At 36.6% G+C, this 16,959-nt stretch overlaps 1 pseudogene; it reads right to left on the minus strand.

Annotated features, from left to right (window-relative positions):
- Positions 1 to 13,592: 13,592 nt before the first annotated feature.
- LOC149789188 (U2 spliceosomal RNA) lies at positions 13,593 to 13,705 on the minus strand (annotated as a pseudogene).
- Between the last annotated feature and the right edge of the window lie 3,254 nt (positions 13,706 to 16,959).

Raw genomic sequence — 16,959 nt, forward strand, 5'->3', positions numbered from 1 at the left:
AATTAAACTCCGTAACTCTTGACATTTATAATTTTTAAACGCGTGAGAGAATTGTGAAACTAAATCATTGAAAGGGTTGGCAAGAAGAACTGATCGTTTTAATTATCTTCCCCAGTATAGTCACACCCAACCCCTTCGTGCTGCGCATAAAACCCTTAACACTCGCTATTTTCATCCTCACACAGAACACATGCTGAACAAACTCTGCGATTACCTTAAGGGGACTGTTGACGTATTTAGAAGAATTTTGACATAGAAAGTTCTAGTGAAAACTTCTTAGCTAGAGATAGGTCAGAGAGGGTTATGAATTCTGTTAATTATGCAACTGTGAAGTGCATCATGATACAGATTTAGCATTAAGAAAATTTAACATTTGCTCGTTTCTACCGAAAAAGTAAATTACATTTGTCCCGACTTAGGCGAATGTAAATGTTGTTTCATGCACATTAGCTCCATGAGGATTCGGAAACTACACAGCACGTGAATCCTTGAGAATAATTAAGTTAAGTTTTACATGCACGCGATCCATTGGATACCTTAACTATCGGTTTTGGGGAAAAGTACTTGATTTTGTTTTTGTACACCCGTGGTTTAATAACCGTCAAAAGTTCACTTTTCGATGTAATAAAATCATTTCCGCATACTTCTGATAACAAGACTTCGTTAGGGGCAACCATTCATGTAGCCACATTTACATTCGAAAATAAGTCGGGAGAAGAATAGGTTAAATTGCTCATATCATGAAAGCACTATAATTTTTTTTACAGCTTACTTTACAAGTGTGTAATTAATGTAAAACCCATAGTCTTATATGATGTGTGGGAGAGACAGGTCGTTTTTATTCGTGTTGACTGTAGAAAAATTCAATAAAATACCTACACGGTCCCTTTTAAGAAATAGAAACGGGGACCGTGTACCGATTTCCCCACAGAATTAATCTCTACGATAATTTCACACAAGAATTCAACAAATGGATTGATCCTGTTCCAAAGGAATTTCCTGGAATACATGATGAGATCTTTTCTTCTTTTGCACTGAGTGCTGAAATGATTTTTTATATTCTTGAGTGATAAGATTTACAAACTAGCCACTGTGTAAGCCATATTTAATAAAAGAGCGGCACTATTTTGATTGAGAACATACAAGAAACCATTAAGAGCTTTTTGGTAAAGATCAAGGCGGATATGACCATCCATTTAGGAGAATAAGATTTCCAAGATGATGACCACTGTGTCCGTCTTTAACGTTAGATCAGCGCCATTAACATTTTGGATCAGCTTGAGAAGTCTTATAATTAAATTTCAATCTTGATAGTACAAAGCATTCAGGATGAGTAGCAATTACATGGATGTGACGGCCATTATTGATGTCTTAGCAGGAACATTTTTATTTAAGACCAACCATACGGGCCGATGTTATAATTTTCCATCTGGGAGGAGCAGCGATACGGTTTTAAAGATAGATGCGTATCAGGAGAATTACTGATTTTTTCCCCAATATGTTCACTGTGGCGGCCATATCACATATAAGACTGGCAAATTGTTAGCTAGATCCAACTAGACATAAAAGCAAAGTCCTCCGGTGAAAACCCCTTGCTTTTGCGATCATCCATTCAGGATGGATTCACGGCACCATTTCCACAAAGTAGGTGGAGTGGCGGCACCAATTCCATTTTGGACCATTTTCTCAGACTGACACCATTTCACAAGAAGTCATTTAGCAAAATCTTTTAACTGATGAGTAGCTTTAAGATTTTCATGATAGTGGCTACAGTGGGTGTCTGAGGAGTCGAACCCTTTTAATTTAGGAAAAATATACATCATAAGAAGTCTTCTGGTGAAAATTTTATGTCGGCATGACGTTCTATTTAGGAGAAGAAGGGATAATTTAAAAAAAATTCACCACGGAAGCCGTAGCCGCCATACTGGATCATCACTTTCACGATGGCCCCAATGGTGACATTTTATGGGGTAGTGGTGATGGTTATCGATATCCAGAGGATGGTCGACCTGGGTGTTATAGCCCGGCGTAATGGTGCAACATTTTTGTAGATGTTTTGTAGCAGCACATTTTGTCGTGGTCAGCCTGATACGTAATAATTAGCTTTGACATATGAGATAGACTCGGAATAAATTGCTGCCTGCAAAGGATAGGATATGCTATATTTGGGGGGCATGATTGGATTTAATTACGACAAGCTAGGATAACTGTCCCACAGAGACGGTAACATAGGCTCAGGTAGAGGAACTCAACAAAGTAGATACAGTTTACACACAATTTGTGCCATTGGAAATATAGGTCACAAAATGAAATTGCCTTGGAATAGATATTACAAAAGGCGGACGTGAGAAAATTATTCTGACTTCGATGATAATGTTAAAATTTTAGCGGCATTTTTTCTCGTTAAATAACCCATCCAAGGGACAGGGGTCTGAAAGAATTTGAGAGACTCTGAACCGGACAGAGATTCGGCTGCATAGAAAGAGCGAGTCTCAAAAAGGCATAAAGGAATTGTTTCAATCGCATACAACATGCTCCTTGATGTAAGTTTGTAATTATTTATTCAAATTACTCGTTTTAAAGTCATGCTCCAGTTTTCGTTGAGTTCAGAATTTAATAGTGCATTCATTTTCTTGAATGTTATAGGATTCATGGATTGTAAGAATGTCATAAAATATTGCATTTATATGAATGTGTTATGATTTAGTGGATATTATGTAACAGAAATCATGTATTGTAGGAATTTCATGCATTGCTCTGCTACGAATTGCGAGAATTAATTTATCTGTCTTAACTTATATATAGCTTGGATGCTTAGAGTTGATTTTACTATATACATGTAGTTAGCAAATAATTCAGTTAAGACAAGACGAAACAGAGAAAATCGGTGTGTGTTGACCGACATGGTTCAGCTAGTTATTTACAGAGCACATGTCATAGTTCGTCTGAGAGGTCTAGTTATGTTATGGTTTCAGTTAGGAATGCGAGTAGCCGCTAGAGAGACACTAGTTAAATATTAATAGGATTGTGTATCAGTATCAGGTTGCGACCATGTAAGCCATGTCTGTCGAGTTACCATAAGACGGTATCTAACACAACAAGAGTGGGAATATATTTTTCGAAGCCAGAGAGAGAGAGAGAGAGAGAGAGAGAAGAAATACGACAATGCAGGCCTGTCGCCAAAAGTGATTTGAAAAGGATCGGAAGCAGCCAAGTGATGCTGACTTGCCGGCAATTTGAGTTCGATCATTCGCTCAATTCTATGATGAAATTTGTTTTATTGGTAATATAGAACGGCTAATTGCATTTAACATAAACGTTATAATTCTATTTCTAAGAGAAAGCCTGTCATTCAAATGTCGTGTTCAAGTTCATTGTGTTTACGTAATTGATTAAATCGTTATATTTTAAATACGGGAGTACGTGTTGTTCTATCATATATCTCTGCTCAGATCTCTGTTATTCGATCCATTAATTTCATATTTTATGCTATTAGTTATTTAATCCGGGCAATGACACTTTGGTCGATCATCTCTTAGATAACGATAGCCAAACCAAAGCACCATAAAACAGTTGGGGGATCATATCACACGCTCACATCCGGATCCAGTGAATAACAAAATATGAAATTAATGGATGTAATAAATCGAGATCTGAGCAGAGATCTACACGAGCCCCAGTATACAGAATTTAATAGTTTAATTAATTAGATCAACAAAATAAAATCGTATAAGTCACTTGATGTATACACTTCTACTAGAAAATAATTACCAAAATTTATTTTTAAAAATGCAGACAGTAGTTCCGTTTACACATATATGGAAAATCTCATCATAAAATCGAGTGAGCACTTCGGACTTGATTTTCCGGCCTGCACACATAACACTGTTTACGGGTTACTCCAGATTCAACACAGGTTATAGGTTGGGGTTGATTTTTCCCCTCTCTTATATTACGTGTTTAGGCTCGAATAAACAGCAACACAAGAAGGAGTGAAAATAACAAGCTTTGAAAAATATAATAAATAATTTATTTCCCTGGAAAAATATTATAACAATGGAATAAATAAGAACTTACGGTTTCAAGAATCAAATCCAAAAATAATCCAAGAATAATCCAAGAATAATATTCTAGAAGTCCTAATAATAAAATGTTCTAATGAATTCAATGTTCAAATCCCAACGAAGAATTCAAGATGGAAGGCGATGACGTATGATGTAACCGGTACTGTGTTGAAGTCTACAGTTCCTGGTAGAAACATAATAATTAATCCTCTGATTTCGGAAATCCCAAATAAAATTTACAAGAAATGTTTCTGTTCAAGAATTCTGTATGAGCATAAAATATTTCCAGAGAAACGAATTAATCGTTTAGAATCTGAAAAATTAATATAAAACTCAAAAACTCAAAACTTCAATACTGGTCACTAGAGAAGAAAACAACTTGACATCAAGTGTTTAAAAGCCCCAAAAGTCTGAGATCTCTCTCTAAACACCACTACTAATACTAAGTATTTCGCAATTTTGGAACTGCCTAATTGCGAAATAGAGGATCACGTGATCATATTTACATATAAAAATCACGTAGCCCCTGTATGTATTTGATATCACGGAATAAGGCAAGAAATAACTTGGTTTTGCCTTTGAACGATTTGACTATTTTTCGTTGTACATGCGTACAACATTACCTAGGGTGAATAATTGTTTTTCTAGGTAAGCGACTGTACTAGCATGTATCTCGTCGAAAATTACTTACGGCGAGAGATACTAACAGCACGGTATACACGGATATTTTACCCTGACTATTACTCACTCTCCTATGGATTTAAGGTAGATTCTATTTCTAACCGACACTGGTCGTTTTGGATCTTGTCAAGGAGTGAACGTTCTCCATTGTGTTCTCCAGCCATAGGGCTGTTCAGAACTGACTGAAGCTGTTCAGGGATGTTGTTTAGAGCTGACTGAAGATGTGTAGGGCTGACGGTAGCTGTGTAGGGCTGACGGTAACTGTGTAGGGCTGACTGTAGCTGTTTAGTGCTGCGTGCTGTGTATACGTGTGCATGTACAAGTGGTGGAGCCAAGAATATAGACGTAGCCAATACAAGGGTGCTGTATGCTGTCTGTACATATGTGTTTACGTTATGTCTTCACATGTGGTGGATCCGTGAAGGGTGAGCGATAAAAGTGTGGGCCAACCCAAGGACTCGGTGAAAATGTGGTTCATCAGTTTATGAATCATACTACTGTACAAGTGTCAAAAGGCATATGTTTGTTCCAACTGATGTTTCAGTTGAGTACATTTTCAATTACATGAGATTATTTTGAATCTTATTTGTATTCCAGAGATTATGTGAATCTCACACTGCATATTATAGGAGATCATGTGAATCTCACTTTCAGCGCATAGTATTATCTGAAACATATTTGAAGTCCTTGAGATTATTTGAATCTCACTTTCCATACATAAGATTACATGAATCATATTTTCGTTTTTCAGTTTGTGAATGTGTAGAATGATTCGATCAATCGTTATGTTGAGAGTGTGAGAGAATCATTGGATTTATACACCAAATATCTTTTTTCTTTATTAATTCATTTTATAAATTTCCATCGTCCATCACATTGTGTTTGCATTATTCATTTAATCCAAAACCCACTAGGTTACAATTCTGTTACACTTGATAAGAAGCATTAAATTTTACTCTGGAAATAAAAGTTGTTTACTTGACGCTCAATCAAGGCCAGGAATTAATTCAAAAATATAAACAGTTTTTTATTATTAGGTATTTAAGGAAAGATTCAGGTCAAACTGAATTTTCTGGAAATATCAAATTCCTAGTAAACGAAATTACCTTACATTGACATGTAAAAAAAAAAGATTCCAAAACCCACAAACAATCAAGTCAAACACAAATTAAATCAAATATAAATTAAATCAAATATACGTAACAACTTCTGGCATACCATGTGTTGCTCTCTCTCTCTCTCTCTCTCTCTCTCTCTCTCTCTCTCTCTCTCTCTCAGCTTCTTACAGTCATTGACTGCTATCCGGATCATCTCTCCTAAATCCCTTGGAGCTATTTCCCTTCAGATTAAGATATATGCAACCTAAATATTCTGTTGGGTCTTTTACTTCTTGGACAGAATAGTGACTCCTCTCTCGTTACTTCAGAGTTTACCCATATCGTATGACAACATAACCTAACTGTTAACATTGTTTCAGGTCTCAGTCTTGCATTCCATACCCTTTACATTCTAGCTGAGTTCTCTCAACAACACAAATAGTACAGGAATATTACCGTATTTACCCAAAATAACTAGTGATCACCACTAATTGATCAATAGTCTAGTATGTTTGCACCTAATAAACAATTAAGCTCCTCCCGTGTGAACTGTTAATACCTAACTTATGTCAGACAAATAATCATTCAAATGCAACATCCATCATCAAGTTATTTTCTTGCATAATTCCGCAAAACGGATCAGCATCAATTGTATTTAGCACCAACTAGACACCATAAGAAGTCTGTCAGTGAAAACTTCATCTTGACATGATGATCCATTCAGGACATGTAGCAATAACAATATTTTCCAGATGGTGGCTGCGGCGGAAAAAATGGATGAACGAGCAGCTCTACTTTAATTTAGAACCAACCCGACCGTGGGATGAATATATGCGCAAACTTTCATGGTAATCGTCCCAATAATTTAGGATGAGTGTCGATAACAAACGTGTGCCAACAAGTTATCCCACGAGGTCTTCTGGTCTATTACCAGTAGAACTAAAAATTGGGAAAAACAGAAGAAAATGGGCAGCCACTGAAATCCACAGATTAATCTTGAAAATTACTAGCAAAGATGTGTTTCTCACTAGAATCGTCCCAATGTTCACACATTCTTGACACCACTGTAAATAAGAAGGGAGAAATATGGAAAGAAAACAATAAAATGTATGGTTCATCTCTTTAAACTAAAATGTACCCAAAGACCAACTACAAAGGACTCTAGTACAAGCAGTGGAAATAAATCGTAAATCATTTGTAACCATATGATCATGGTATACAGCATCATTGCAAAGTCCTTCATAAACTCAAAGTTCAATGCTTCGTGCAAATATCAACCGGATGAGAGGGGCAACGTTTCGCCTTTAACTTATAATCTTTATCACATTCCTGTCCACTCCTCCATTGATGTTTTTCAGTAAAATGCATTGTAGATTTAAACATATTTTATTGCCAAGAAGAACACAAGTATGCATATGGGTCAATGGGACTAGAATATCACATGTATGCATACGGGGCAATGGGACTAGAAGATCACAAGCATGCATACAATGGGACTAGAAACAAGTTTTTGAATTTACAAGTTCCTCTTCATTGTAAACATAAATAACTAATTAACGAGCATTCGGGCAAGAGTTATGCAGAAAATCAAGACATGTGACGTACTAACATATAATGAAATGAGAAGGATGAAAGAGGGATAAGAGATGTTTTGTGTTGTACAATTTTAAGTGTATTCACACTGGAACAAACAGTAATCATGTGTTTTGAATCTTTACGTGTTAGTAATAAATTTCTGCATTTCATTTTGTAGTAGAATGTTTGTTGCTGATATGTAGAGTTTGTTGCCAAAAAAAGTGTATCAGTATCGATATTATTATGCATTACTGATTATTTGCAGTTAAGCAATTTCTTGCATTATTAAATAGTGTGCATTAAAAAAGAAAATGTTGCTTTACACTGAAAATCTACAGGAACGTGAACGATTGTTAATAAGATAACACCTGTGGCTTAAAACGGCTTCATAAGCGGACGTTTGCCTATTAACAAATGTTAAATAACTTGGAGCAAAAGTTTTGCACTCGATGATATCTTTTTGAAAGGTTATTATAGATGAACAATATCTTACTGATTGTGGCAGACCATTCCACGAGTTGATAAATGTTGGTATATACGACTTTCTTTTTTCAAGAAAGAGGTTCTACATTGATATTGAATGTTATTGTTCCAGCTTCTCATATAAGGAACTATGTCAAGTGAACAAGTCGGAAGTAAGTCGTTTATATAATCAGGAACCTGGCTGAGGGTAATTTTATAAAAACTGCAGTTTTTTTCTTGTTCACTATCTTGATTCAAAATAAAGTGCTTATCTGCAGAAAAAGTTTGGTAGTCCAGAAAATAGTAAAGCTGTTTCTGGCTGTAATTATTAAAATTTTCCACAATCTGAGTTAGTAAAGGAAAACTATATTTCAGCTGTATATTCCAGAAATGGGCAAATGTAATTTGAATAAATTTTAGCCAGATTATTTTTTAATTTTCATAATTGTTTATTGATACAAATAGATGATAACAAAATACAAATAATTACATGTATCAGCTTACACTATAAATAAATAAAAAGTAAGCGTTGGACTAACACTTACTCCTGCACACTTACATACACCCAGACACACTGTCCTTCGCATTCATATACATGTAAAAACACAATAGGATGGTGCATATGAAAGAAAAAAAAAATTACAATGTAGATATCTGAAGTGATGTAGATCTGTACGAATGAACAATTATATGTGTTACAAGTATGATACAAACATAATTATACATGCTTGAAATATAGGAATTATAAATAATTAACGTACATACATATTTACACATGTAAGGGTTCGTGTGACATTGGATTTAATGGTTTATTATCGTCACAGACTTAAATCAATAACTAATTCAAAGTTGTATAGCGAACAGAAAAGGCCTGCCAGACACCATCTGTCAAGAAATTCTACGACATGATATCTATGAAAATCGGCTCGTATTCTACACTTTAGTCGGTTAAGGAAGAAGTTGAGAAGGGTGTTGGATGTGACAGTTTCCTTATAAAAATAGGCACGAACACGTTTGCACCAGATGACATATTTGTATTCAGCTGATAAGAGGAGGCAAAGGTTTTCGAATTCTGGCTCTGGGAACGAAGCTTCTTTAGGGAGAACACCGAATTTTAAGAATGAGTAGAAGGTGTTGAATGAATTTCGTGACAGTTGTTTGATCCATTTAATTACAAGGCGTTGTAGCAGGTATACCAACTCACATTCAAAAAATAAGTGATCTGTTGTTTCGATGTCGCCGCAAAACGTGCACAGTTTGGACTTGGAAATATTCTTGAGGAACATGTTGTAATTTACTGGTAAAATATCGTGAATGGTTTTAAAACACACATCTCTGGTGATTGGGTCGAGGAATTTATTGTGTAAATTTTTCCATACCATAGTGAAATCGATAGTGTAAAGTTTGTGGATTTTTGGTTCTAGAACGAAATTTTTCAGGTTTAATTGATAAAAGGTTTTGGTGGGGGCAGTGCCAAAAGCAAAACTGGGGTTCTTTTCTGTGAAATCTTTAAGGATATTTAAACAATTTTTGTAAAATTGGGGAGCGTATAGAGTGTGTGTGTATATATTTAAACTTAATTTGGGGTTATACGCCCTTAATTGCAATCCGATCCAATATCTTGGGAAAAACTTCCACTTGGCGTTGTAGTTGTCATCAAGTAATTTTTGCATGTGCTGTAGTCTTAGTGCTCTTAATTTACATTCGATATTTGTGATGTTTAAACCACCCTTTTTAAAAGGATTATAACAGACAGCACGGGCCAGGGGTTCGAAAGTAGAGTCCCATAAATAAGTGAATATATTTCTATTCATGAGTGTAATATAATGTTTGGACAAATCTATAACAGTGGCAGTGTACCAAATTTTACTGCAAGAGAGAAGATTGACAATATTAGACTTTGAAATAAGGGATAATTTTCGGCTTTTATAAAGGTGCAAGGTATTTTGGAGGTGAGCTGAGCTGGTATGCCAGTAGTCGTCATGTGTTAAATTGTGTCCAAAAAGAAAACCAACTATTTTTTGTTTGTAAATCCAGGATATACCGAAAGGGTGATCACTGCGAGATTTCCATTTTCCTAAAAACATCCCATTTGATTTACTAAAGTTTATTTTGGCGCCAGAGGTTTTTGAATATGTTTCTGCCCAGAAGAGATACTTCTCAATGGATTTGTCGGTGCAACAAAATCCTGTGCTGTCATCTGCGTAAAGGGAGATTTTGCAGGTCTCCGTAGTGCCAGGTATATTTATTCCAATAATTTCAGTATCCGACCTTATTTTGACTGCAAAAGGTTCATAAGTTAGCACATATAGAAGGGGGGAGAGACTACAGCCTTGTCTAACCCCTCGTAAAATAGAGAAAGGTTCTGAAATGTGATTGTTAACGATGACGGAGGAGGATATGTCAGTGTAAAATATAGAAATCCATTTGATAAAATCAGCGTGAAATCCAAAAGATTCTAAGGTTTTCATCATAAAAGAGTAGTTCACCCTGTCAAAGGCTTTCTCTTGGTCTAGGCAAATAAAGGCACATTGTAGTTGTTTTTGGTCTATATAATCATAGATATTTCGGATTAGATGGCCGTTGTCAAATATAGAGCGACCTTTGATTCCGTAGGTTTGGTCCAAATGAATAATTGTTGACATTACTTTACTGAGGCGATTGCTGATAATCTTGGAAAGGATTTTATAGTCTACGTTAAGTAGTGAGATAGGTCTCCAGTTTTTCATATTGGTCGGGTTTTGAGGGTCTTTACAAAGAAGAGTGATATACGAGAGCTTCAGAGAATCTGTTAAGGTACTGGCATCAAATATCATGTTATAAAGCTTGGTAAGTTTTTCGCCAAGAATGTGAAAAAAGGTGACATAAAACTCTTTTGACAGACCGTCTGGTCCTGGAGATTTATCATTCTTCATGCCATTAATAGATAGCCATATTTCGTCTTTAGTGATGGGTCCTACAAGGAATTCATTTTCAGCTTCAGTTATGTGTGGTAGATCACGAAGAAATTCTTCAAACAGAGTTTCATCGATTGGTTCGTTGGTAAATAATTCAGAATAGAACTGTTGAAAACATGATAGAATGTCTGAACTAGACTTATAAGAAATATTGTTGTGTTGAATCTCGTTAATACATTTTTTCTCACCTCGTTTATTTTCAGTTTGATAAAAGAATTTACTAGGTTTTTCATTATTGTCGAGTATTTTGGCTTTGCTTCGAATAATAGAGCCTTGGTAATATTCATTATGGATTTCTTTCATTTTCATAGACAGTTCAAGTAATTCGTTGAGACAGTCAGGGTTACTGTTCGTATTATATTCATTTCTCAGACAGTAATACGTTTTCTTCAATCGTTTTAACTCTGAATACTTGAGTTTTGAATAGTCTTTGGAATAACGAATAAGTTCCTCTTTAATTTTTGTTTTCAGTTCATCCCAAAATGTTAAAGTAAAAGTATGAAACCTGAACTCTCTTTCACACAATCCAGTGATGAGAGTTCGTAAAGCGGTGTGCCTTAGGAGTGAATTGTTGCATTTCCAGTAACCTTTTCCGAAGTTGATAGAAGAATTACAAGACAGGGATAGAAAAACCGCGTCATGGTCGGATTGGGAAAATGGAACAATTTGTGCGTCTAAAATATAATCTTTGATTCTGTTTGAAACATAAAACCGATCAATCCTACTGGCTAAGGTAGCAAGGGATGGGTCTTTAGAGAATTTATACCATGTATATGTTTTATGAGACGGATGGAGGTGGCGAAAAGCATCAGTTAGGTGGAATTCAGAAATGATGGTTTTCAGATTCCGAATTGCAAGGTCGTTATATTCGTCTAAACTTCCTATTCTATCTAATTTGGAATTTGTGACACAGTTGAAATCTCCAGCTAATATAAGGTTATGTTGCCCAGCTAAAAAGGGGTACAGTGTATTAAAGAACTCGTTTTTCGTAGAGTCGGAATTCGGGGCATATATATTAATAATACGATATGGAGTAGTATTAAATGTTAGATCAAGGCAAATGAATCGACCATCAAAGTCTGTGTCGAATTTCGAAAGGTCAATTTGAATGTTAAAATTTAGTAAAACTACTCCGCATGATCTATTTGTGCCAAAACTCCAAATGGCGTTGTGGCATCTTAATTTAGTCTGAATATCTTTGGCTGAGGATTGGTTATCAATGTGAGTTTCTTGCAGGATTAGAATATCGATATGGTACAATTTTATTAAAAGATCAATTTCATGTAATTTGCTACAAGTATTCAGACGGAGCCCATTGCAATTAAGACTGATAATATTAATGTTCTGAGCCATTGTGTTGTATAATAATATTGGTGCATACAGGGTTAAGTATGATGAGGGCTTCTACAGATGAGAATATGGCGACCATGATATACATATTAGAAATATTCCTAATTTGGGTGGAAATGAGGAGTAGGGTGTGTTTGATAAGGAAAATGTAGAAATCGAAAAGGAAGGAGAGAAAATAACATGGAGGTATAACAATGAATGAAAATGAAAGATCGATTGATAGGGAGTAGTGATGGGGAAAATGTAGTGAGACCATACCGTGAAGCACATGAATCCGAATTACATAATTCCGAAGCATTTGCGAAATAAGGAAAAACAAACTTGAGTGAAAGGTTAACAGGCTGTAGCCTGAATATGAGAGTCCACAGTTCAAAATCATAGTCCATAAGGCAGTCTTGGTCTTGTACGGATCCATGGGGCGCATTCAAAGTCCTTGTACAGTCCTAGGTCGGTTAAGCGTTGACGGTGTGTTCAATGGGGGTGTTAGGAAGCCATTTCACTATCTTCACTCTGATTTGATTGTGTTCTCGCTTTTTTATTCGTTACGACCGTCCACTTATATTCTTCGAGGTCAAACAGTTCTCGTTTGTCATTAGTTGATGTAGGTGGGTTTTCTTCAATTGGGGTCTCCATTTCTTCAGGTGGTGTTGACGATGGAGGCGCTACTGAAGGCGTAGGAATGGCAGGGGGTGTTGAAGTTGATGTACTGGTGGTAGCAGGTGTTGTCGATGTTGTCGATGGAGGTGCTGGTGTCGGTGTGTTACCTGTTGCAGCGGGTGATGAGGTTTTGGATGTTTGCGGTTTATTGGTGTTTAAAGAGGCTGCAGTAGCATATGATGGTCCCTTTTGGGGACAATCTTTTCTCAAGTGGCCGCATTGTCGGCATTTCAGGCATAGGGGGGGACGGCCCTTCATGGTAATAAGCATGCCTATTGTGCCTAGTGAAATGATGTGCGGTATATGTTTGATGTCGATTTCTGTGGTTTCCAATTTCACCAATCGGGTTCCATTCTCCACTAGACACTCCTTGGCGAGTAAGGTGTTTTCTCTCTGTATATCTAAAATTGTTCCAAATTCTTTCAAAACGTCTTGGATTATATTGTCAGATATATATAATGGCAGCCAGTGGATACGCAATTCGACAATTTGGCGTGCGATATACCGGATACCGTCGCCTTTACAATTTCTCGCTTTTTCCTTGCTGGTGAGAACTGCGCACCATGGAGCATTCTCCCCCTCTCTATACATTCCCTTCATGTCGTTGTGATTGATACCAGCTGCTTCAAGCTTCTTCATGGCGTCTTCTCTTTGAAGTCGGCCGTCGACCCTAACGGTCCGAAAGAAGATGTCTGGCTCGATGTATTTTTCCAGGTTTACTTCCAAATGGCGATACATTTCGAAATCCAAAAGGATAATGCACAATTCTAATCCAAAAGAATAACACACAGTCGTGGTAGATCGCTGATAAGAACAGATACTACACTACACTTTGATCTTAGCCAAAAGGCCGAGAAGCGATTATGTTTTTTTAATTTTCATAATTGTTTATTGATACAAATAGATGATAACAAAATACAAATAATTAGGCACATTGTAGTTGTTTTTGGTCTATATAATCATAGATATTTCGGATTAGATGGCCGTTGTCAAATATAGAGCGACCTTTGATTCCGCAGGTTTGGTCCAAATGAATAATTGTTGACATTACTTTACTGAGGCGATTGCTGATAATCTTGGAAAGGATTTTATAGTCTACGTTAAGTAGTGAGATAGGTCTCCAGTTTTTCATATTGGTCGGGTTTTGAGGGTCTTTACAAAGAAGAGTGATATACGAGAGCTTCTGAGAATCTGTTAAGGTACTGGCATCAAATATCATGTTATAAAGTTTGGTAAGTTTTTCGCCAAGAATGTGAAAAAAGGTGACATAAAACTCTTTTGACAGACCGTCTGGTCCTGGAGATTTATCATTCTTCATGCCATTAATAGATAGCCATATTTCGTCTTTAGTGATGGGTCCTACAAGGAATTCATTTTCAGCTTCAGTTATGTGTGGTAGATCACGAAGAAATTCTTCAAACAGAGTTTCATCGATTGGTTCGTTGGTAAATAATTCAGAATAGAACTGTTGAAAACATGATAGAATGTCTGAACTAGACTTATAAGAAATATTGTTGTGTTGAATCTCGTTAATACATTTTTTCTCACCTCGTTTATTTTCAGTTTGATAAAAGAATTTACTAGGTTTTTCATTATTGTCGAGTATTTTGGCTTTGCTTCGAATAATAGAGCCTTGGTAATATTCATTATGGATTTCTTTCATTTTCATAGACAGTTCAAGTAATTCGTTGAGACAGTCAGGGTTACTGTTCGTATTATATTCATTTCTCAGACAGTAATACGTTTTCTTCAATCGTTTTAACTCTGAATACTTGAGTTTTGAATAGTCTTTGGAATAACGAATAAGTTCCTCTTTAATTTTTGTTTTCAGTTCATCCCAAAATGTTAAAGTAAAAGTATGAAACCTGAACTCTCTTTCACACAATCCAGTGATGAGAGTTCGTAAAGCGGTGTGCCTTAGGAGTGAATTGTTGCATTTCCAGTAACCTTTTCCGAAGTTGATAGAAGAATTACAAGACAGGGATAGAAAAACCGCGTCATGGTCGGATTGGGAAAATGGAACAATTTGTGCGTCTAAAATATAATCTTTGATTCTGTTTGAAACATAAAACCGATCAATCCTACTGGCTAAGGTAGCAAGGGATGGGTCTTTAGAGAATTTATACCATGTATATGTTTTATGAGACGGATGGAGGTGGCGAAAAGCATCAGTTAGGTGGAATTCAGAAATGATGGTTTTCAGATTCCGAATTGCAAGGTCGTTATATTCGTCTAAACTTCCTATTCTATCTAATTTGGAATTTGTGACACAGTTGAAATCTCCAGCTAATATAAGGTTATGTTGCCCAGCTAAAAAGGGGTACAGTGTATTAAAGAACTCGTTTTTCGTAGAGTCGGAATTCGGGGCATATATATTAATAATACGATATGGAGTAGTATTAAATGTTAGATCAAGGCAAATGAATCGACCATCAAAGTCTGTGTCGAATTTCGAAAGGTCAATTTGAATGTTAAAATTTAGTAAAACTACTCCGCATGATCTATTTGTGCCAAAACTCCAAATGGCGTTGTGGCATCTTAATTTAGTCTGAATATCTTTGGCTGAGGATTGGTTATCAATGTGAGTTTCTTGCAGGATTAGAATATCGATATGGTACAATTTTATTAAAAGATCAATTTCATGTAATTTGCTACAAGTATTCAGACGGAGCCCATTGCAATTAAGACTGATAATATTAATGTTCTGAGCCATTGTGTTGTATAATAATATTGGTGCATACAGGGTTAAGTATGATGAGGGCTTCTACAGATGAGAATATGGCGACCATGATATACATATTAGAAATATTCCTAATTTGGGTGGAAATGAGGAGTAGGGTGTGTTTGATAAGGAAAATGTAGAAATCGAAAAGGAAGGAGAGAAAATAACATGGAGGTATAACAATGAATGAAAATGAAAGATCGATTGATAGGGAGTAGTGATGGGGAAAATGTAGTGAGACCATACCGTGAAGCACATGAATCCGAATTACATAATTCCGAAGCATTTGCGAAATAAGGAAAAACAAACTTGAGTGAAAGGTTAACAGGCTGTAGCCTGAATATGAGAGTCCACAGTTCAAAATCATAGTCCATAAGGCAGTCTTGGTCTTGTACGGATCCATGGGGCGCATTCAAAGTCCTTGTACAGTCCTAGGTCGGTTAAGCGTTGACGGTGTGTTCAATGGGGGTGTTAGGAAGCCATTTCACTATCTTCACTCTGATTTGATTGTGTTCTCGCTTTTTTATTCGTTACGACCGTCCACTTATATTCTTCGAGGTCAAACAGTTCTCGTTTGTCATTAGTTGATGTAGGTGGGTTTTCTTCAATTGGGGTCTCCATTTCTTCAGGTGGTGTTGACGATGGAGGCGCTACTGAAGGCGTAGGAATGGCAGGGGGTGTTGAAGTTGATGTACTGGTGGTAGCAGGTGTTGTCGATGTTGTCGATGGAGGTGCTGGTGTCGGTGTGTTACCTGTTGCAGCGGGTGATGAGGTTTTGGATGTTTGCGGTTTATTGGTGTTTAAAGAGGCTGCAGTAGCATATGATGGTCCCTTTTGGGGACAATCTTTTCTCAAGTGGCCGCATTGTCGGCATTTCAGGCATAGGGGGGGACGGCCCTTCATGGTAATAAGCATGCCTATTGTGCCTAGTGAAATGATGTGCGGTATATGTTTGATGTCGATTTCTGTGGTTTCCAATTTCACCAATCGGGTTCCATTCTCCACTAGACACTCCTTGGCGAGTAAGGTGTTTTCTCTCTGTATATCTAAAATTGTTCCAAATTCTTTCAAAACGTCTTGGATTATATTGTCAGATATATATAATGGCAGCCAGTGGATACGCAATTCGACAATTTGGCGTGCGATATACCGGATACCGTCGCCTTTACAATTTCTCGCTTTTTCCTTGCTGGTGAGAACTGCGCACCATGGAGCATTCTCCCCCTCTCTATACATTCCCTTCATGTCGTTGTGATTGATACCAGCTGCTTCAAGCTTCTTCATGGCGTCTTCTCTTTGAAGTCGGCCGTCGACCCTAACGGTCCGAAAGAAGATGTCTGGCTCGATGTATTTTTCCAGGTTTACTTCCAAATGGCGATACATTTCGAAATCCA

This window comes from Sinohyriopsis cumingii, chromosome 11 (genome assembly GCF_028554795.1).
Source record: "Sinohyriopsis cumingii isolate HCF-2022 chromosome 11, ASM2855479v2, whole genome shotgun sequence".
Classification (NCBI taxonomy): Eukaryota; Metazoa; Mollusca; class Bivalvia; order Unionida; family Unionidae; genus Sinohyriopsis; species Sinohyriopsis cumingii.